Consider the following 22,119-nt stretch of genomic DNA (forward strand, 5'->3'; position numbering starts at 1 on the left):
AGCCAAGGGTGTGGAGGAGCTTCCCACAGCACATCAGTCATAAGTGATTCACTTCAAAGTCTGTGCATATTTGGTTTATTCCAGAGTCCTCTCTGTTTGTTGACAGCCTGAGCTGATTTTTCTTGAGGTAGGCTGAATGAATCTTGATTTCTATAAACTCTTCTGTGCTTAATCTAAACTTTTGTCTATTGTGCTTTTAAGAAACAAGAAAACCATTGTAGACTAATCTTTTTGGTGCAGGTTTTTGCTGGCCAAAAGGCTGCAGTTAAATGAAAATTTTCAATTTAAGAGGAATTATCTAGCCTCAGATACTCAGTTTTGCATGTTCATCACAGTTTACTATGTCCCGTAAATACCAGTAGTAGCATGTTACAAAGTAGATTAAAAAATGATTTGAGGTAGACATCCTTCCCAGTCCCTTTCTCCCACTCACATCACCCCTTTTTCTTTTGCACAAGATTATTTTATCCCTCAGCAGGACTGTTTCCCTCAGCAACAGTGTTTCTGCTTTGAGCACCAGCAGATAGAACATTGAATCAGCATGATTTAGACAATGCACAGCAGTGCATGGCAGACGTGGGGCTGAGTGTTTACATCTTGGTAGAGAGAATGGCAATTTTTAAACCAATGCAGCGTATCGTTAGGGGACATAGTTAAAAACAGGAGACACTGAAATTATATGCCTATTTAATATTTCTAAATAGTTAATTATGCTTTTTTCCACAGGAGCTAAAGTAAGAGAATTTCAACTACAATTGGAAATATATATCCATCCATAAATTAAATTAAAATTATATATGCAACCTTTAATCTTACATTAATGCAATTATTTAAATTGTAATATGTATGCATTGATTGTAAGTATTTATTGAACATTATCATGATTGCAACTCACCTTCAGCTGATGTAGTATATTTTAGGACAGAATATTTCTGTACTGTATTTCCTATAACAGCCAATGAAAACAGTTTCTAGAATCTTTTCTATCATCATGAACCAATGCATTTTTTAATTTTTCACTTCTGGGTTACCACAAGCATTTATGTAGTTGGTTTTCTGAAGAGCACAGCTCAGTTTATAAACCATAAAAGATCAGACTTTAGTAAATTTTATGTCAGGAGGAAAGGCGATGTTTATACAAGCTCTCTCTTATAAAATCCCAGCATTTTACTTTCATTGGGTTGCACAGAAACCCCACATATATTGTTAAGCAGCAAGCCGATTCATGTCTCACTTTCCAGTGTTGTCTCCATTTTGGGTCAATATCAGTTGGGAAGAACAAGTCCAGAGCACTCACTGTCTTCAACAGCTTACTGTCCCACATGGGTTTCTATAACTTGTATTTTCTACAAGGGAGGAGCTCCAGCAGTTTATGAATTTTGAGATTTTCAGCTATAGTTTCTTGTTCTTTCAGGTGTCTGCAGAGGACCCCAACACATCACAGAGTTACTTCTGTGTTTAACAGTTATTAGCAATGATGGAGACAGGTAAGCGTTTCTGCTGGCACACCAACAGGGATGGTGACTGGTAGAGAAGTGGATCATCTTTGGCTTGCAGTAGTCTGAGTATCAGCCAGATTTGCAGAGAGAAATTTATCCTGAGAAAAAGGTTCTGTGAACTCTTTCTTTCCCTGTGTAAAGTGGATTTTGGTCAGATAAATGTGAGCCCCAGAGAAGATCATTTGAGTCGGTCTTTGATTTGGCACTGCTTGAGCTTCCAATATTTGAAAGGGATAATTTGGGGCCAGGTGTATCTACTTTAGGAGTCATTAAAAAACAAAGCAAAAACCCCAAAAGAATATCCTTGCATGAATATCCTACGGTTCTACATGATACTCAAGACAGAATTACTGTGAAGGCCAGAAAAGGGATTATTAGAGCTAGGATTTTCAAAGGGTCTAAATACGTTTTCTTCTCAGTTGCCCAGGAAAATGACACTTAGCATGAATCACTTTCCTGTGGTTAATAGAGAATATTTGGTCTCTGAGACTCTAAGTCCTACATTTTATAAATATCTTTACTCACATGTATTTCTTCATAAGGATAAATATTAATTTTAGAACAAATCTCATGGGGAAACAAATTTATCCACAATAAATTCATGTCCCTGTTAAAGCATGCAAATCAATTACTGGATTTTACAATTCTGCTAGATTAATTGTATGTACAGTCACATCCTCACCACTTTATCCTTTTGTAATAATAAAATAAATCACGTGGTTAAACACAGAAGAAAAGTGTCAGATTCATCAGGTGCCTGGTTTGAACTGGCTAAGCAGATGGAAACCTTTCCCAAGACAGCAATGTTGAATGCTTCATATTGATGCCATCTTCTGAAGTATGAAACATGCTAAGAACAGTTACCTCTTTAAGGTGTTTAATTAATATTTCAGCTTTCCTTTCATTATTTGCTTGTCCATGACATGCTGTTACTTGTGCCATAATTTGAATTGGAGCTGAAGCAACACAAAATTTTCTACGGAGGAGGGGATGTACCAATGCCACTGAGTGGCAACGTACCACATGCTTGGAAACAGGGATGAGAGCAGTGAAAAAGGAAGGCAGATAAAAAGAAGTATAAGATTTTCCTTTCCTAGTAAGCCCCAGCTGCTAGGTGATAAGCTGGGCTTGAGACCTATACCTCAGTTAAAGCATTATATACAGGTATGTCTTGCAGGACCAGGGCTTTAGGAGTAGTGAGAGTTTCTGACAAGGTCCAAGCGGCAAATGTTACTGGGAACATAGTGATTTTGGACAGTCTAAAGCCATGTTTCTCCTGAAAGGAGCAGATGTCTGGGAGAAACTTGTAGACCTTTAATTGTCACAGGTCATCTGGCCAGGCACTCTCAGGATTTATTCCCAGCATGAGTAACATGGTGGCAGAGCTGATGTGTCATATATGCAACTGAATGGAACTACAGGGTAGAGTTTGTTTCACTTAAAACAGCTCAGGGGATGATGAAGAAGAGGACCTCTGCTGCATTTATCGTCCTGGCCTCACTGCAGCAAGGTTGTTTTTCACTAACACAAGGAAGAAAAGTAAGGATTTGAAGGTGATCAGTCTGGAAAATCTGATTTTTGCATGTGACACATGTCAAGAGTTTTTGCAATGTAGTAGTTTTCATATCTTTTAAATATACACACGCATACATTCAAGACATAGTCCAATATTTTTATTTTTTTTTTTAAATTAACCTCTGTGCTATAAGAATATATATGAACCTCTGTGTCATAAGAACAATAACCTTAAGGAAAAACAGCGAATTCAAGGATTAGGGGAAATTTTTTACATAAGAAATGGCATAAATTTTACTCTGACACAGTTTATCAGATACTTTGCAAATGATAAGATCATCTACAGAGATATTTCTTCATGAGACTATTCAACTTGCTTTGCTTTTTGGTTATAGCAGGCCTCTGGCCTTCAGAGTGTTATTTTTTTTTCCCTACAGATCTTCCAAAGATTCTGATGGAAATGTTAAGCCTAATTCTCAGCATTTAACACATGGAAATACATGCACGAGCAGGTATTTTTGCCTGCCTTTCTTCAGCAAGCTCAGTACTGCTCTTTCTCTCCCTGCACAGCCTCCATAGTGTATCCACAGGTGCTGTGCCTGCATGCTTGCTTTTCCCTTTTCCTGGTGCTCCCTTCACCCACAATCCCTGCCCCTGGGCAAGCCCCTGGTGGGCCCAGCTTTCCCCTTCATGTCTGTACTCTGCTTTGCTCCAGCTGCAGAGGCTGAGGCTGGCACTAGGATTAATCTTACCTACCTGGGATCAAAGGCGATGCTGAGCCCAGCCAAGCCCCCAACGCGGTTCTCCATCGTGCTCCTCCTGGCTCCTCTCTGCCTCATTATCCAAATGTGAGGTACCCTGTGAAGAACAGCTATGGAGAAGATGTTTACTAGGGAGAAAAACCTGAGCTCCTTAGAGAAATTTCTATCATCCTTCAGTATTCCCGCTGTAAAGCCAGGCAGTTGGGAGATATTTAAATGTATCGTGTTACCATAAATCCTAGCTTGTGCTATACAGTGTTTTTCAACTGTTATTCAAGATTTATTGTTGTTTTCTTTAAGATCAAACAAAATAGTAAATAGCAATATTAGACAAAATAATATTTCCCTAAACTGGGAGGGATGTTCATCTGTTGCAAAGAAGTTGACGACAAAAAAAAAAAAAAGAAAAAAAAGCCAAGTCCAATAAGTCTATCAAAAAAGAAATTAAAAGTAATGTGAGTTCATACCATAATTCACGGGATATAATTAAGTGAACAGTAGGAGGTGATAATCCTTAGGAAAAAAGTTGATTAAAAGAAGAGATTAAAAGAATGTCCTTTTTAAAGTACAAGACCATTTAACATTACTCAGAAATTTTTTGGTAATTTGTGAGCGGTGTGAAATTTTTTGCATTCTGACCACAAATACACAGATTCATATATCCATTTGTACTTAACTTCATTAAAATATAATTGAAGACCATGTGCATTGAAGGAGCCATTGGACTGTGAAAGTCATCTCCTCTTACCAAAGGCTTCCCTGTGTGCCGTGGGGAGCAGTAAGAGTTTGTTATCTGCATTAATCTCTTTAACTGGATTAAATTCCTGAGAACAAAATCCACTCAGTTCCTGGACTAGTATTTGGCCAGATCTGTCCAACAGGTATTTATGAGCAGACATGCAGACAATTTGACTATGTTCCAGAAGATTAAAGTTGAACTCTGTGTCACTGGTTTTCCCAGGAGGCCAACTGAAAAGACTGCACTTCTTTCTAGGGTCATAGTCCTTCTAACAGTTCTATTGTTTCGTTTTCTTTAATCCAAATGAAAAAAAAATAGATGAAAAAATTATAGAAACCTAATGGAAACAAAACTTTGTTTCATGCAGCATTGTTTTGTCTACTGCTTGTGAGTTTTTGGGTTGATATTAGGCAGGGGCAGCATAATCTAGTGCTACATTTCAATTTGATAAATGTTTTGGAGATTATTTTTACTTGCTCTGTTTTTATTTTGGCACATGCAGACTTGATTTCATATACTTACAGATGACCCAAATTAATTTCTTCTGTGCAGTATAGAGAGAAAAGTTTTCTATATAAATCAGTTTATTTGGTGTTGAACTTTTTGGTAATTTTAATTTTTTTATTATTATTTTAAAATACTTTTTTCCTTATACATTTTTGAAAATGCAATCATTTCAGCTCTATTTATTTCTAGGAATTTGTTCGGACTAAGAAATCTAACTAAAGTAGCTTAATGTACTTGCCTTTTCTTTTTGAAGTGTTATAAGTTTCAAAATGCCTTAATCTCAAAGCAAATCCTTCTTCTACCAAAATAAGTAGATTCACAAAAAAAAAGGAAAAAAATAAAAGTGGAATCAAGTACAAGTGCTGTGGTGACACTGAAATTGGATATTATAAATGTTTTTCTGCCCTGAATTACATGTCAAGATGTGCTACAAATAACTGCAAGCAATCTTCCTATTAAATTCTGGCACTGAAGTTTATTTTTTGATGATCAGGCCCTCTGAGGGCACGGTCACACCTCTCTAATACAATTCAAGTAAACATAAGTGAAAATCTCGAAGGAAGAACTTATTTCTTTATTTTTTTTTTCATAGTGCCTGTATGACACAGCTGAGTGCTCTACCCATAGACACAGTTGTGAATAAATTGAAAGCATGCTGATTTTCCTGTTTATTCTTCATTAAATACATTAAATACAAATATCTTTACATATAAACATCACCACCACCTCCAAAACGACAAAACAAAGAGATTATCTATGTACAGTATTATTTTATATATATTTTATACATATATTTTATAGCTTTTAATGGCAGTGGGGAAAACAGTTAAAGCAGATGACGATATGGTGGATCTCACACTGATATGTGTCGAGTGCTGACATCTGGTGGTAAAGCTGTGTAAAACAGAAGAATGTGGCTAGTAAATCCATTTGAGAGCGTCTGATTTTAAGTAACAGCTTTCTCAAGACCAACCTGTTCCTCTTCTACGTCTGTATGTTCAGAAATTATTCGGTAGCACAATCAAATTAAAGCAAAATCAAAAGCAAATCAATTAAAAACAATCAAACACTCTGCCTTTGTATATATCTATATAGATCTATATCTATATATGTATATGAATAGATAAAGCCCTTAAGTATCAGTCACAAGTGGGAGTGAATTAACAGGGAGTGAAGAACTAAAGGAATTCAGTGGGGAACCTGACTTCTTGGCATTGCTCCTTATTCTAAAGGGATTTTTTAATCTTTAGCAGAGTTTTCCACCTACTTTAGAAATGTCATTTCAACATAATTATGGTAGCAAGACAGTAATGTGAATCACCACACCACCACCCCCCACTTCAAATGACACTTACTTTTGTAGTACAATGATTTTTTTTCATGTTACACGCAAAATTTATAAAAATGGTAATTATGATGCCGACTTACCTAAACTGGTGGGAAAACAAGGATGCTAGCTTTTTATAAATGCTTGTCTTTTTCTAGAATAAACATATTTTTAATTAAACTACTGAGTTTCCAATTGTAGCTAAGCCTTGTTTGGCATAAAAGTGACAAGCACTGCTCTAAATTCTAGTGGAGCAGAGCTGTGCTTGGTTCAAAAGCCATGGGATCCTGAGGCAACCCAGCTTGGGAGTGACTGTGGTCAGTGGTGTTACCTCTGCAGACATGGAAGCTGCATGTTAAGCTCCCTTATGTCTAGCTAGCCAAGCAGCTGTCAAAAAAAATCTGTGTTACTGCTAGAGATTAAAACATAGAGGAGGATAGACCAGATGATATTTATGATAATTTTAGGGGCCTTAGGATATCTCTCCTGGTCTTCACCTACTACTCCAGGAGTGTCAAACATCGTATCTCGCACCTGCTGGCCCTGTCAAGGGTATCAAACACCCTGAAAAATGCAAAGTACTACCTAGTTACTGGACTTAAGTGAGTATTACATGTCTTAATCTCCAGTGTTTTGGCTGGGGCTTCTCAGGGTAGACATCAGAGCCAGCCTTGTGCCGCTGTCCCTGGCTCAACCTTCCAGTCTTGTTCCTTGGCAAGAAGACAACACAGTCAAATCCACCTCTGTGTCTTCCGGCTGGAGGAACAGGTAAGGAATCCTTCCAGGAATAAGTCATTATCAGAACAAAATTCTAGTAAGAGGAGCAAAGCCTTAAAAAAAAAATAATTTTGAAGTAAATGCCTTACCAAAGATGTAACTTTCTCAGTTTTTTCTTAATTCAGTTTAACAACATATAGTCCCTTCCCCAGAAGAAAATTCCAAGCTAAATAGTATTCTTCCTGAATTTGTTCTTGATATATTTAAGTATGGGAAATGTGCTTTGGCCACTGCTTAATTTTAGGAGATGCTGAAGTTTATTTTCATATAGACATCATCTGGACAACAATAGCTGCCATAAATACACATTGTTTTCTTGTTTGATTAAACCAATTATTAAGATTCATTGTCGAGCTTCCTCAGAAAAACTTTTCTCCCCCAGAACAAGAACCTTTTTGTTCATAAATATGTATTTATCACTTCTTTTTCTCTTAAAAGTAACTCATATCTGGCTGCACAGTCAGTTAATCTCTAAGTCCAGAAAAAGGCATCAGAATAAGTGACTAGGCAAATTCAAAGACAGAATATCTCTAGCAAAATTTCTGACTCAAGTGGAAACACAGGCAGTGTTTAAAAGCATGTTACCTGTCAAAGACTGACTTCACTGTTCCCCTCTCTCATCTGCCAAATGTGTGAAATATCTTCCTGCACGCATTTCATCATTATTTCTGCAGTATCTGCAGTCTGGAAAGAGTCTTGGAACTTGGCTTCTGACACTAAACACAGGAAAATGAATTGTCAGCATGTAGTCTTATCATATACTTACCTGAAAATTTTATTTGATTTTTTATTTTAAATTACCAAATAAATTTGGTAATTTATTTATTTTATACATTTTCCACATATCAGTACTTGTGCTTGTGGTGACAGTATCTCTCCTTAGCCACCACACAACCACATGTGCTACACACAAGGCTGTTAATCACTCTGGTAGTCTGTGTGTGTCTGTCTCAGAGCCAGTGCTGAGAGAGGACAGCAAACTGTTCCAGAGAGCTGGTGCAGGCAATGGAAGGGATGGACATGAAAAGCAACTGATGGGAAAATGGGAAAATGGGTGTTGCTACTGGGGCAAAGAGGATGTGGTAAGAGAAAGAAAAGACAAGACAAATTGGTGACAGGATAACAACAGCAAAAGGACAGAATCAGAACATGATGCCATGTGGCAATGAGCCCTGAGCATGGAAAGAGAGCAGGGCTGGGTCACACTTAAAGCATCAGACAGGATGGGAAAACCCTGAAAAAATCCTGAAACTGAGGAGGTAATTTCCAATCTGATATGAGACTACAGCACAGATCTGAATGTGCAAGAAAGATTTTGAAAAAAACCAGCACTCACAAATACATACTGGTATAAGAGAAATAAGTCTATTTAGCAGTATTTGGTGATCGTGGACGTGAGTCCAGAGAGAAAGTAGATCTGCACAAACTTACAAACTCAGAAAGACTTAGATAATAATAATTCATGCAAATGTTTGCTTTTAGGTTCAGAACACATTACACTTTCTTATTTCTAGTACGACATATCCTTTAAAGAAAATGAATTTTTCTACACTGCTGTCCAACCAGGAGGTAACTAAGGGTCTCCCAGGAAGCAGAAGCTTCTCTAGTTTTCAGCCAGAACTAATGCAGATGAAACCTCCTAAGTCCATCAAAGGAGACTCTCTTATATGAGGTGAAGGACAAGACAAAATCAATACTTTTCTTCTCATACCTTCTCATTTTTAATGTAATCATTCCAGTTGTCCTTATCAGCATCTGTTTTGTCCTTTTGTTTTGGGTGATGGGAATTGTCTGCTGTGTTACATGTCTGTGGAGAATGTCATTAAAGGGGAGGGGATGGTGGTGGCTGTGCTCTGGCTCCTGATAGATGAGGACGTGCATATAGCCTTTCATGTTAGCTAGAGCTATCTCTTAGTTTCCTTCTGTCCATTTCATCTTCATTTCTTTGCAGTTTTCCAGCTCTCAGAAATGCATTTTTCATCCTATGTTTGTCTAGAAGCAAACAAAAATGAAAGCCAGGCCACACAAATATTGCATACACAACAAATTAAAGTTATGAAAGATTGCCAAGTGTCTTGCAAGTGTTTCAGTTCTATTCTGTTCAAATTGCCTGGAGGACTACTAAATACTAAATACTAAAATAGGCAGAGGGAAGTGCTAACCAGAAATTAGCAAAATTCAGAAATATTAATGTTTCAGTGTGTGTAAATGTAATAGTTTAAATTCCAAAAATTAAAAAAAAAAGAAAAAAAATAAAAAGAGAAAGCCCTAAATAAATTCACTTATGCAGTCATCAAACCATTTTGCCTTCCCTCACATGAATGAAACTTGAAGTCACCAGTATCTCCTTGCAGGACTGGGACGGCACAGTGCTGATTTGGCTGTCAGAGCTGGTTGTTCCATAATGTGGATGTTCACACAGCTCACAGAGCATTCAGGGGCTTAGTTAAGGAGATTAAGAAGGCTCACATTCCATCTTTCCCCATGTCCTTACTTAAGAATCCGTTTAATATCTTGGAATTTTTTAATAATTTGAAATTAAATAGGCCAGGTATGGGTATTTAGAATGAGTAAAACTAAACTAAACTATTTTATTTTAATTTATAAAAAATATTTTGGGAACACTCTCCCGAGTAGCAGTTTGGATTGGAGGAAACTATTTCCATGAGAGGAGTTGCTCCTGTAGAAAATAACTTGTCCTATACTGTGTTCATATTTTGCAAACCTTAGTTGTTTTTTTTCCCCACAGTCTAAATCCAGATCCCTTGCTGCCACCTGCTGTTGTCACACAGAGTAGTTTGCAAGTTTTGTAATACTGTATTTTGTAAACAAGGAGAAAATATTCAGGATCTGATGCAGTGTTTAAGCAAGTATGGGGGAATTTTTTGTGAGATTGAAAAAGAATACCAAACCCAAATAATCAAACCTTTAGACTGATTTAACAACACCCATATAAAAAATGGCAATAATAGACAATTTGTGTTGTCCTTTTATTTGTGCAAATTCTCAAATGAGTGAAAAAACAAGTGTGGGATTAGATTCTATGCCAGAATGTCAGCTGGAGATCTATTTAGGTCTCTGCTCTACAGATGCTTACATAGCTGCCACTCCCAAAATCTCTTGCTTACATACCCCCATAAAAAACCTCTACATAGCTGTGCTACTTAAAAAAACCCAAAAAACAAACAAATAAAAAGAGGCAGCTGTCAGAACCTTGCTTTAGCCACAGTGAGGATGGCATACATCCTCAGCAAAGAGATGAAAGCAGGGATTTCTCCCTCTCTAGTCTGTCAGGATATCAAAAGGCTGCAAATGTCTTACAGGTTGACTGAAAAATTTGTAACTGAGGAATGAAAAGCAAGGGGTTACTGTTTAAATCAGTAAAACAATTGAATAGGAATACCTCCAGATCACTGGTCCCGATGATTACATGTAGTCAGAGTTTCCTTCAGATTTTCTGCAGATTTAGGCATACAAAATATGCTTTTAGAAGTTTATTACAGAAAAAGAGAAAATAAAACCTAGGTGTTCACTGTTATATAATAATAATAAAAAAAAGATCATTGATATTGTGATGCATCAGAGAATCATAAGCCTAAGCCCTAAGGTTTTTCTTTCCTCTGCCACCATCACTACACCCAACACTGATGCTTCATCAAGCTCATAGCAGTGCACCAATGAAGTATTTGCTTTCCATACCTGAAAATATAACTCTGGTGTCCCACAGGAAGCCAGTTTATCTGTTTTGCCCTTAATATTGTATTCTATAAGGTGAAAGGTGAACATAAGCACCAAATGTCTGGTTGCTCATTTTGTTTAACTGCTAATTCAGTTTGTCAAATATATTTTCAGCCAATGCCAAGCCTTGTTTTTGTGGGATGTTGTGCACTAGGAGAAATGGATGAGCCTGTGCCAGGTTCAGTCTGTCAAAAAAGAAAATAAAAATCCTATGAAGCCCCTGGTCAGTCCCTCAGGAAGCTTGCTGCTGTTATTTCTCCATGGTTTCATAGTAAATATATGAATATTCATTTAGCATTCATCCTCAATTTCCCATATAAAAATATTCTGATGAACTACAATACCACCTTCATTTTATGTCTTTCCCTCTGAGGTTTAAGTAACTAAAGAAATAACAATTATGCTATATCTGTAAAGATTCCATATCCAGTCTGGAGGAGAGGCCCAGCCCAGAGCTGTGCAGCACAGATGTGGCCAGCCTGTACTACCTGAGCTCACATTGAGATAATGGTCCCTTGCTTTGTTCTATTTGTTTATATGTTTACATAATCTTCCTTTTGTTAGCATTTATGGTGTCAGTAGCTTGTGCTCTGTGCTTTTGAAAGGTTTGACATTCTTCCATTAAGATACAGCTTGGAGCACGATATTTAAAATCTACTGGAAGGCTTTATACAAGAGGTAAAACACTGTCTCTGACTGAAGTTAGAAAAAACCCAACATTTCAAGGTTTTTTATTTGTCTGTAAGATGAAATTAAAAATATATTGCAAAGAATATCAGAAAGAAACATATTGGTTACAAAAACATTAAGACTACTATTTCAGTCTGTGTTGTTTTTTTGGATTTTGTTTTACATGACTCATAAAATTGCCTTGCTTTTGTGGACTTGTAAATAAGCAATACCATATTTACTACATATATTGGATTTGAAACCTCACTAAATGAAGATTGGTAAAAATACCATTTAAAATACAGCGTTTTTTAGCTACAAATGAATGTGAAACTTCCTCCTCCTATATTAATGCTGAATGTTTCTCTTCTGTCCCACATCAAAAAATAAGTTTTACTAACAGAATGAGGGAAAAAAGTCAAGAAAAAGAATTTAAAAAAACAATTGTTTTTTTCTGGACATATTGAAGACAGTCAGAGTGTACAGAGATCCTGCAGAATTGTGATTCTGTTGTTATCCTGAGAATAAGTGCTTCAGTATGATGACAGGACTGCCTTGTGTAAAACCTTAGCTGAGACACTGTGTGAGGGTACTTTGTGCAGTTCAAGGGAGTTGATTTTAGGAAAAAAAATGCATGGAAATATTCCAAAGATGACCAGATAAATGGAAAAGAGGCCATGAAGGCACTGACATATTCAGACAAGCAAACCAAGGCTGAAGGGTTTTTATTCTTGCCATTAAAAGAAAATGTGAATGACAGTGAACCACTCTAGTGAAGGGCAAGTAATTATTCAGTCAATGAGCTAGAACTAGTAAGAGAATAAATAAGCAAAAACTAAACAGCTTGAGTTAAGGCTGGAAATTAAAAAAAATTATAAAAAGATTCCTACTCTTTAATATAAATCTTTTCTGTAACAACCTTCTAGTGGGAAAATAGAAAGAGGAAAAAAACCATTTTTTTAAACAGAACTTAACAGTAATTTTGAAATTATTCTATGCTGATTTGAATATTAGTAGAGAACCAATTTCCAGGGATCACTTTACTTCTTCATTTCTGCATTTCTCCAGACTATTAAATGCAAGAAGATAACATATTTTCTCTTCCAAAAGAGAACAGGGAGAAATAGGAACTGTGAATCTCAACTGCAGATCAAGGTAAGAATTTAGATTTAATTTTTAAATTTATATTATTTGTCCATGTTCCCTGTTTCTTTTTGCATAAATGAATTATTCAATGCTTCAGAAAACTCTTTGTAAAATGGATGTGATTAATGTTCAGAAATATAGCTCTGTCCTACAACATCCATCCATCTTGGTTCACCTCTTATTATCTATTTTTCAGATTAAAGTTTGGAACCACCAATCTTTGAAACAAAACCTGAATGTGAATTTTTACCTGCTCTGATCTCCTCTCCCTCACTTCTTCTCTCCTGGCGTTTCTGATAAACAGATTCAGCTCAGGCTTACCTAATTGCAAACCTAATTTTGGAGCTATAAAGCTCCATGAGAAGGCAAATTCAAGAGGATCTCTATGGATACACTACATACTTCAGCTACATTACTAGAATTTTTCAGATCACACCCATGAATTTATTTTTCAACTAAGGAACATATCATATTTCAACATATGCTGAAAACTTCCACAAGGTGGGGATAAAGTGATGTTTCACATCAAGGAGTTTGTTTTTATAAAACTCAATTTATACTTTGCACTTCTGTATGAAGTCTGTGGAAGAGAAATTTCATCTTATAAATCAGGGATTCAAGTAAAATATTCATGAAAGCACAATAGTTTTCCAATGAGTGTTTGAGGATAATATGTAGGCTTGTTTAAATTACTTAAACAGTATAATCCTAAGGATTATTTAGCAGTGGTCCCGAGAGGGTTCAATGCAATATTTTTTGCTTTGTTTGATTTAAAATTATCAAACTTATGCTTTATTCATACTGGATGTTGCTTGAATGCCTAATGTTTTGTTATCCTGCATTTAAGTGTCAACATTCTAGTTTTATAATTATGGAAAAATATGAGGTTTATAAAAACGTCAGCTTGTAATGCTGAATCCAAATAAGAATGTTTTTTGCAGCACAGTATAAGAAAAAATTAAATGCAAAAAATTATAATACATGTAAATCAGATCTGGAGAAATTATGAACTAAGTATAATTAGAATAAGAGATTTTACTTCTTCAGGGTATTAATGACTTCTTTACTAGAAGGTTTTGCCTAGTTTTGCTAGTCCTCAGCTCAGCAGAGCCAAAAATTCTTTCAGAACTCACCCACCTGTTTGTCTGAAAGATTTTAAAAGCTTTTGTTGTTAAGGAGGAAGTCAAGCAATGGCTTGATTAAGAGCTACAGGAAACAGAAAGTTCATGGGTTTAGAGTGAGAGTACTAATCACCCATGCTAATTTAACTGTGTGTTGTGTTACACACAATTAGAAATTGAAGAAATACTGCATATAATGTTTTAAATCAAGAGCACTAGGCCAAAATGAAATCAAGAAGAGACTTGCATACATTTACCTGTTTTCAAATTGAACACACAAGTTTCCAGTTTAGATTAATTATACATAACTGTGACAGGTTATTTCATGGTCCAATACTTTCTGAACAGATATCTTAGATATTCCACACAGGAAGAGTTTAATGTTTTAAAACCCAGCTTGCATTTTTGAAGATACTTGACTCTACACAGGATTTAGATTTAGCAGCATGTTTGGGTAACTTATTGAAATCACAACTTGAACACAAGGGTTACAACAGTTACAGATGGATCACAATTCAAATGTGATCCCCAGGACTAGTGTCAGTGTGCTCACTCTCGAAATGTTATCCCCATGATTGCCGGGAGGAATACATAAACTGAAATTTCCTCGAGTTCTCTACTTCCTTCCAAAGGTCATTTTGTAGGTGGTCAGATGTTGAGCTAGGTGCTCTGTGTTGAGCTGAGCCACTAAACACTTCCCCCTGAAGGTCTTGATAGGTCAGGAAGTACATTCACTCCTCGTTTAGTGTGGCCAAATTCAAAACTCCAATCAGCAAAACTCCACTTGGCATCTGTTAAGACCTGATTATCAAGAGATGCCTCAGCCTGAATTAAGGTGCAAAAAAGACCATATGCTGAAGTCCATAGTACAGATTTTATTCAACAGTAAGATGTGATGTAGAGGGACAGAAAGAAAACAGAAGAGATGAGGAGGTGGATGGTGGGGGGAGACAGAGAGGGGTTTAGGAGAAGATAGTCACTACCTGTGGATCCAGAGTCTTTTCACCTCAGGTTTCTCAGTGATGGTCACTATTTATACATTTTAGCAAAAAAAAAAGAAATTAATGCACATTGGCTATACAGTTCCCTTATTCTACTGGTTAAATTACTCCCTTGCTCCTAATGCTAATTAGTCACATGCTCAGTCTTCCTCTTCTTTTGAGTCAGTGGGTTTCTTGTCTTGGGTTGGGGGGTTGTGATCTCCCCCCTGCTGGAATTACATTTTAGCCAGTTGGAGCTGATTTCAACACAGTTGTTAAATTGAATTTCCCAGTGGCCCATTGGAGCTGATTTCAACACAGTTGTTAAATTGAATTTCCCAGTGGCCCATAAATTCCATATTCTTTGTAGCACATAAATTATGCATTCTCTGTGTCCACTAGCTGTAATACATTCTTCTGCCCCGGCATCGTATCCCTCTCCTTAGGTCTGAGATAACACCCAGTGCCACCTTCATCTTATCTCAAGTTCCTGCTGTGGTGGCTTAATTTATAGTCCAAATTCCAGTATCCACAGAGCATTGTCAGGGGGACTTTTGTTGTCATTGGTGTCACACATGCCATCTGTCCCATGACTTGGAGTGGTCTTTGTTTAGATGGTGATATGCATATGAGCAGTTACTTCACTTCTAGTTTGCCACTGTGGGAATTTTTGTCTGGATGCATTACCCAGGATGTTCAACCAGATCTCACTTCTTCCTGTCTGAAGTTATTGCCATTCTTTTGCTCCCTTTTTTGTTTATCTCATGACAAAGTCTTTCTGTGTCCTTAACAGTGTCTGAGACTGTGCTCTTTATGTCCTTACAACCCCAGAGCCACAATTTTGCTTTAGGATGATAAACCAGGCAGGAAGTGTAATGTCTGGTACCTATGCTGGTGACCCATTCTGTGACAAAAGTTGACAGGCTGTGAATCCTAAACCAGTGACTCTTGATCTATTCTTCCTACATCTATTAATTACACATTGTGTCTTAATAATTTCTATTGATTTTATTATTTTATCTGGTTCCTAGGGACATACTCCATTTGTAAACAAGCACCGTATGTTTACATCAGCTGTACACATTGATATGCTGCATTTGTTTTTCTATTCCTTTCACTACAACACTGCATGTTTTCATGGTTTTTAAGCCCAGAAATTTCTTTTTCACTATTCTATTCTGAAGTTGCTTATAAATTACATATTCAAGCTTGGATCCATAATGTGGTTTTATCAACTAGTATTCATATTTTTCAGGCCTGTGTATCATTGCTCTTTCTTATACATTTGATTTTAAAACTGTTACTCTTTGTCTTCTGAATCATGGTTTGTACCAGCCAATTCTATTACTAAAAAGATGCATCACTATACAACTTCTGCAATTCTTCTCATGATGGAAGTTCATTGTAGATGGCAGAATACTTTTTTTTATCAGTAAGACCAGCACATTAATTGGATCTATTTAATTGCATACCTTCCTTAAAATAACACCTTTATTAGCTGCTAGCAACTCCATTCGTACTCTTGGGTCATTAACTTTGATGCAGCAGGCAAATGCAATTTCGTTGTAATGAAGAAAGAAATAAAGGATAGTTTGTGCACCACAGGACAGTTTACAATAACAATAAACCCTAATGAATTCTATTATTCACTCTCTCCCATTAAAGTCTGAGTTTAGATTCTGATATCAAATATCTAGGGAGTGAAGCAGATCAGAGACGGACTATTCTGTCCTAATATGAAATTTATAGTTTGCACCTGAGAAATTAAAATGAAGCACTAGAAAATAAGTGGATTCCTATGGGTATTTCTGTAAGAACAATCTATTGTGTCTCTAATGAAAGCTATTGTTTGACATGATTGTGAGTCAGCAAGATTAACTTCAGCTAGATTTTACTCTGACTGTTTATACAGCACAAGATCCCAGTGATGGGGAAGAGGAGTCCAAAAAGTAATTGTTGGATTTATCCAAGATGGGCTGACAGCTTTTCCCTGAGTATGCATTAGGTGTTGGCATTTGACTTGGCACAACAGGCTCCCTTATCACAAGAAAGGGAAAGCTATGGAATTTCCCATCAAGTTTGCACCAACCTACGTCTTATAACAGTTCTTTCGGAAGTTTGTGTCCTGGGTCAGATTACAATAAATGCTTAGAGTAATAAAGAATGGTGGAACCTGAATTATAATAGAAACGTAATAGAAATTGCTCTTCAAGGACTTGTCAATTTTAGGGTTCAAGGAGAGCCTTTGAATTCTAGAATACAAGGAAGACTCCTGTGGAGGTTGCATTAGATTCGGAAATCTCTTAGAAATCATTGTGGTTTGAAGGGGATCTTATGAGGGGTTGGGGGAAGAAACTGAGTTTGCTTGAAGCTGTTCTCTTCCAGATTATACTTTTATTTAACTAAGAATTTAAAATTTTACAAATTCCTCTGCAACGGACACATGCCAGAAATGGGCTGTACCTCCTCAGGAATGTGCAGTAGCAGAGTGTAGCATCACACCTAGGCATATGATACTCATATTCTGAGCTACATTTAATACATTCAAAACGTAGCACAAGGAAAATGCATAACACTGTATGAAGATGTACAAATGGCCTGGTGACTAGGAAGATCCCACGTTTCCTTTATTCCCCATTTTCCCACTTTTTGGACGAGTTTTACCCAAATGTTGTTTACCTTGGCATTTGTGTACACAGTGCTAGTCCTCCCCTTTCACAGCAACAGTAACCCAATTTCATACTATTTCCTTCCTCCTCAATACCGTTTTTCATGACTGCAGGGGTAACTCAAATCATGGCTTCATCTAAATCTTGCTTCTAGCTTTCACCACCTCACCAGCACAATACTCCCTGGATCCTATTTTGGTTTCCTGAGGGGGAATGCCAGCCCAGGACTGCCTGTACTCTTCTACCAGACCTTGTGAGTAGCTTGGATGAGAAAGTCAAGAGCTTCTAATGAGTTGACTGATGTAAACTGACAGCCAACTGACAGTGGCAATCTATTGTCCAGCAAAACAAAACAACATATGCACAATTACTGTAACACAAGACCTCCCTGTACTTGTGCCTGTTCATGGATGACAAGAGGGTGGCTGCATGGGGTGGTTTGAAATCCCTGCATAAGGCTGTTCAGCAAAAGGTGGCCTTTTTCTGCCTAATCACACAATTTCAGATAAATTCCTTATTGTGTGTTGGTGCATATTGGATCAGTGTCCTTAGGGAATGAAGGTGCAACCCTGTTTGTTTCCTGAATTTCAAAGTGCCTGAGGCAACTGGATTCCCATCTCTGCCAAAAGAGTGACACCTTCTGGCACATGGCTTAGTGAAGACTGCCAGCAGATGTCTAAGGCATCTCCAAATGCAGTTAGACAAATTTTGCTCTATTTTTATTTTAGTTAGGATGTCAGTTAAAGTAAATGGACAAAAAATACTGCAGCTGTATTTTGGTGAAAACCTTTTATGACTTTTCATTTATTAACATAGGAGCTAATCAATTTTTGCAGAAATAGAAAAAATGGAGAAATTTAGGTTAACTGCAGAGGTAGCAAGTTTTTTTTTTTTGATCTGGTGAAATACTGTCAAAGATTGCCTAGAAAGGGTGTAAAATCTCCTTCCTCAGACTGAGAATGGAGCAGCCTACTTCAACTTGACTTTATTTGAACCGGAACTTGGAATGGGAAGACTTTCAAAGGTCTTTTCCAACACATTCAATTCTGTTTCTACAATTTGTGTCTGATAACATTGTTGCATATGCTACTGATCAGCTCAAGTTAGCAGCTAATACAAATGGGATTATTCATATCAAACACGTGCAGTTAATTTTTTTTTTTAAGGTGTTCAAGCCTGTACTTTGGAGTTTAAAGCACACCAGTAGACAATGCAAGTAATTCTTGACACTGGTAATTTCTAGTCCATCAACTGCATGCCAGCAATGTTTGAAAAACTTAAATTCCCTACCCAAAAAAGGATGTTCATATTAGAGCTAGAACCTGGGTCTCAAAATAGGTTTTTGGAGAAGTTCAGCTAGAGAGTTCACCATTCTTTCCACCCTTACCCACTTTTTTATGTAATGGGTGTATTTAGCCACCCTCACTGACGATGGTTGAGGGAGCAGCGTTCTCATCATGCCTCCTCTTCTTTTTACTGTTTACTGCTGTACTGAAGCCTTCCATCAGCCTCCTTTTGTCAAAATCCTTTTGCTGCCTCATCCTTCACCTCATGCTTCTGTTAATCCTTAATGCAACTGAAGATTTTATTCTCAGTCTGATGTTGATTCTCTTCAGCGAGTGCTCAGCCATTGCCAAGTCTGGGCTCCACAGCTCATTTCCATCTTGCCAGCTGCTCTCCTTTCCTGACTTTTGCATTGTACTGCTGGAAAGAGTATAATGCTTTTCTTTCCCCCCTCAACCAAATGATGGTTTCCCCCTGATCCCAAATGCTGTGTTTTGCATAGCCCTTACTTCAGCAAAAACCTTGTATGAAACTATCCACGTGCAGTGAAGAGCAATAAGGAAGCCTTTAATCAGATTTGCCTCACAATGTTCAGGTAAATCAAGCACTTCTGTGCTAATTATAGGTTTAATAAAGGATGGGCAGTGATCATCTTCCAAAATTCCCTCACAGTCCTCCCAGAACATAGGCTTCAAATGTGTACATGCTCATATTCATATATATATCTATATCTATATCTATATCTATATATGTGTGTGTGTGCATATGTATATGTGTGTACTTATAATACAACCTAGTTCAAAGGGAAAGGACTCTGGATTCCCTTTATGAAATTGTCCTTCAAAAGTAAGAGAAAAAAATTAAAATAACTTTGAGATCCAGTAATACTCCAAGTTATGCTGCTGATGATTCTGCAGTGAACCAGGAAGATTTTTGTATTATTATAATTTTTGTGAAAGTGTATTGATCTGCAAAATGTGAAATTAGAAAGTTGCTGTTCTATACAAAAGAAGACAAAGGGGAAATATTAAAATGAACATTTGCAATGAATCCTCAACTTTTATCAGGAATCTTCAGTTAAGAGACTATGAGCTAGCAAAGGACAGGGAAAGTTCACTTGAAATTAAGAAACCACTGGAGAAATATTTAAGGAGGCAGAAATGTTTTAGTCAGAGAAATCTGTACAGAAATAACAGTCATGGATACATGAATTTATTTACATAGCTTTAGGTAAACACAGATATCCCAAGACGTTTATTGCAATTCATACTTGCAGAAAGGGAAGTGAATGAGAATGGATATCTGTTCAAAATATTTGAGGACCGATCCTAAAAAAAAAAGGTGCAGCTGGCAAACCATTTTAATGGCTAGTAGAAAAACCCAACAAACCAAATAAAAAACCATAAAAAACCCAACTAAACCAGAACTCTCTGAAGTTGGTGCAAAAGAATTTATTTTGGGCCTGACTTAGTAAATCACTCCCTTAGGTTTGGTTTCCTTCTTCCTAAAGTTGCAGTTATAAACTCATCTATCACATTTTGATAGCCTGAAGGCTTTCAGTTGTCACTTAGGCAGTGTAGTGTAGCCACTTTTACAGATTTTTTTATATGGAAAGTTAATTACTTAATTTTCCACTGACAGAAAAATGGAGCAACTGGAATGATTGCTAAGGATTAGAAAGACCACTGTGACAGGCAGGTGTCTTATGCAGGATCTTCATTGAGGATAACTTTTCTGTTCATGTGTAAAGGATTCCTGAAAGTCAGAAGACATGTTAATTTTATTAATCATTGAGTCATCAACTCAGAGCAGCCACAAGATGTCATTGTGGGCCTACTATGACAAGCACTGTTTGGGTTAAAAATATATATAGTATAAATTAGAACCACTCCAAAACACAACAAATTATTTTATCATATATAAAAAATATATTTTGAAACATTTTTCCATAGGTTTTATGTCATTACTTTGGAATACAAAAAACTTGAGTTATATGGGTTCTTCACATCAGCACTTTAACACTGCCAGCCTCTGCAAGGCATCTGGGGCAAAAACTATTTTAGATGAGATGAAACATATGCTCACATGAGGTTAAACCAACAGAAATAAAATACTAGAAAATAAAATTTTAAAATTATAGAAATACCATGAATGCTTAGGAGTTTTTAAACTTTCATTTCATGCCACCTTGAATTTATGTTATTCCTTTGAGAGCATTTCCACACATAGAAAATAAAGATTTTATGTAGGACGAAGTTCTTGAGAGAAGAGATTTTCACTCTTTTTGAGTTCTTCATGAAGATGAAGGTGTAATAAAGAGAAATTTTTACAGTGGACTATGATATTCTCCCAAACTATGAACATTAAAAAATGTAATGAAATTTTGGTACAATTAGATAAAAATTTCAGACCTGACTACTTTTAGTTGAACTCCCATGTTCAATTTCATTATGAGACAAGAATCTGGAGGGAAGTTTAGGCTCTTTAATCAATGTTGAATATGCCACAATATAATTTAGGTGTTATGATATTTAACATTTAGATCTCTCACCATTTATAGAATTTTGAAGTGACACAGAGATTGGAAATGGGGGGTATGTAGGAATTTAGGGATTCACATGTAGCTTCACTCTTGAAACACAGTGTTGCTATGGGTCAGTATTCTCCAAAGTGTGATAAAGAAGTTCACTATTGAGAAATTCAGTGCAATTAATGCTGGAAGAAGAAGAAGAAACCAACTAAACCAAACCAAAATCAGCTTACCAGATGTACATTTCATATATTTATTTAGAAAGGAATCTGAACAAACACACTGATATATAGCGAGTGGTTCTCAAAGTCCATGACTGGAATGCATAAGGGAACAGACAATTCTTTGATGGTGTTGCAATACTGCTCTTCTGAGAATTTTGATTCCATAAAAATTTGTGAAATTCCAGAACTTTCTACTCAAAAATAAAAAAAATGCTTGTTTTCTTTTTCAAAAATGTGTACAGTGTAAAGTTATATTTTTTTTCTGGTATCACAGACATTTCTGATCTAATTACTGTACATGACCTAGGTCGCTGTATCTTCACTGAATCTTCAGTGGTTTTCCCAATAAGTTAACCAATGTTCTGTTAATTAGTGAACAAGACTTACATCTTAGAGAAGTTTGCAGTAACTGAATGATCCTCAGAGTCCGTGGTCTTGACTCCCAGTACAAGAATTAGGAGAATTTTCAGAAGGACCTATATTTCTAAATATAATCCTTTTTTTCTGATTAAATAATGACACATTTGTTCAGCAACTCTCACACACTTTATGAACTTAAAATATATTTAGTTTGGCTATGTGAGGAAAAGGAAAAAACAAAAAAAAAGCTTACTCGCAGCAACAAAATTCCTT

Source organism: Pseudopodoces humilis, chromosome 6 (genome assembly GCF_049639895.1).
Source record: "Pseudopodoces humilis isolate 2021_Gansu_Grassland_sample_001 chromosome 6, ASM4963989v1, whole genome shotgun sequence".
Taxonomy (NCBI): Eukaryota; Metazoa; Chordata; class Aves; order Passeriformes; family Paridae; genus Pseudopodoces; species Pseudopodoces humilis.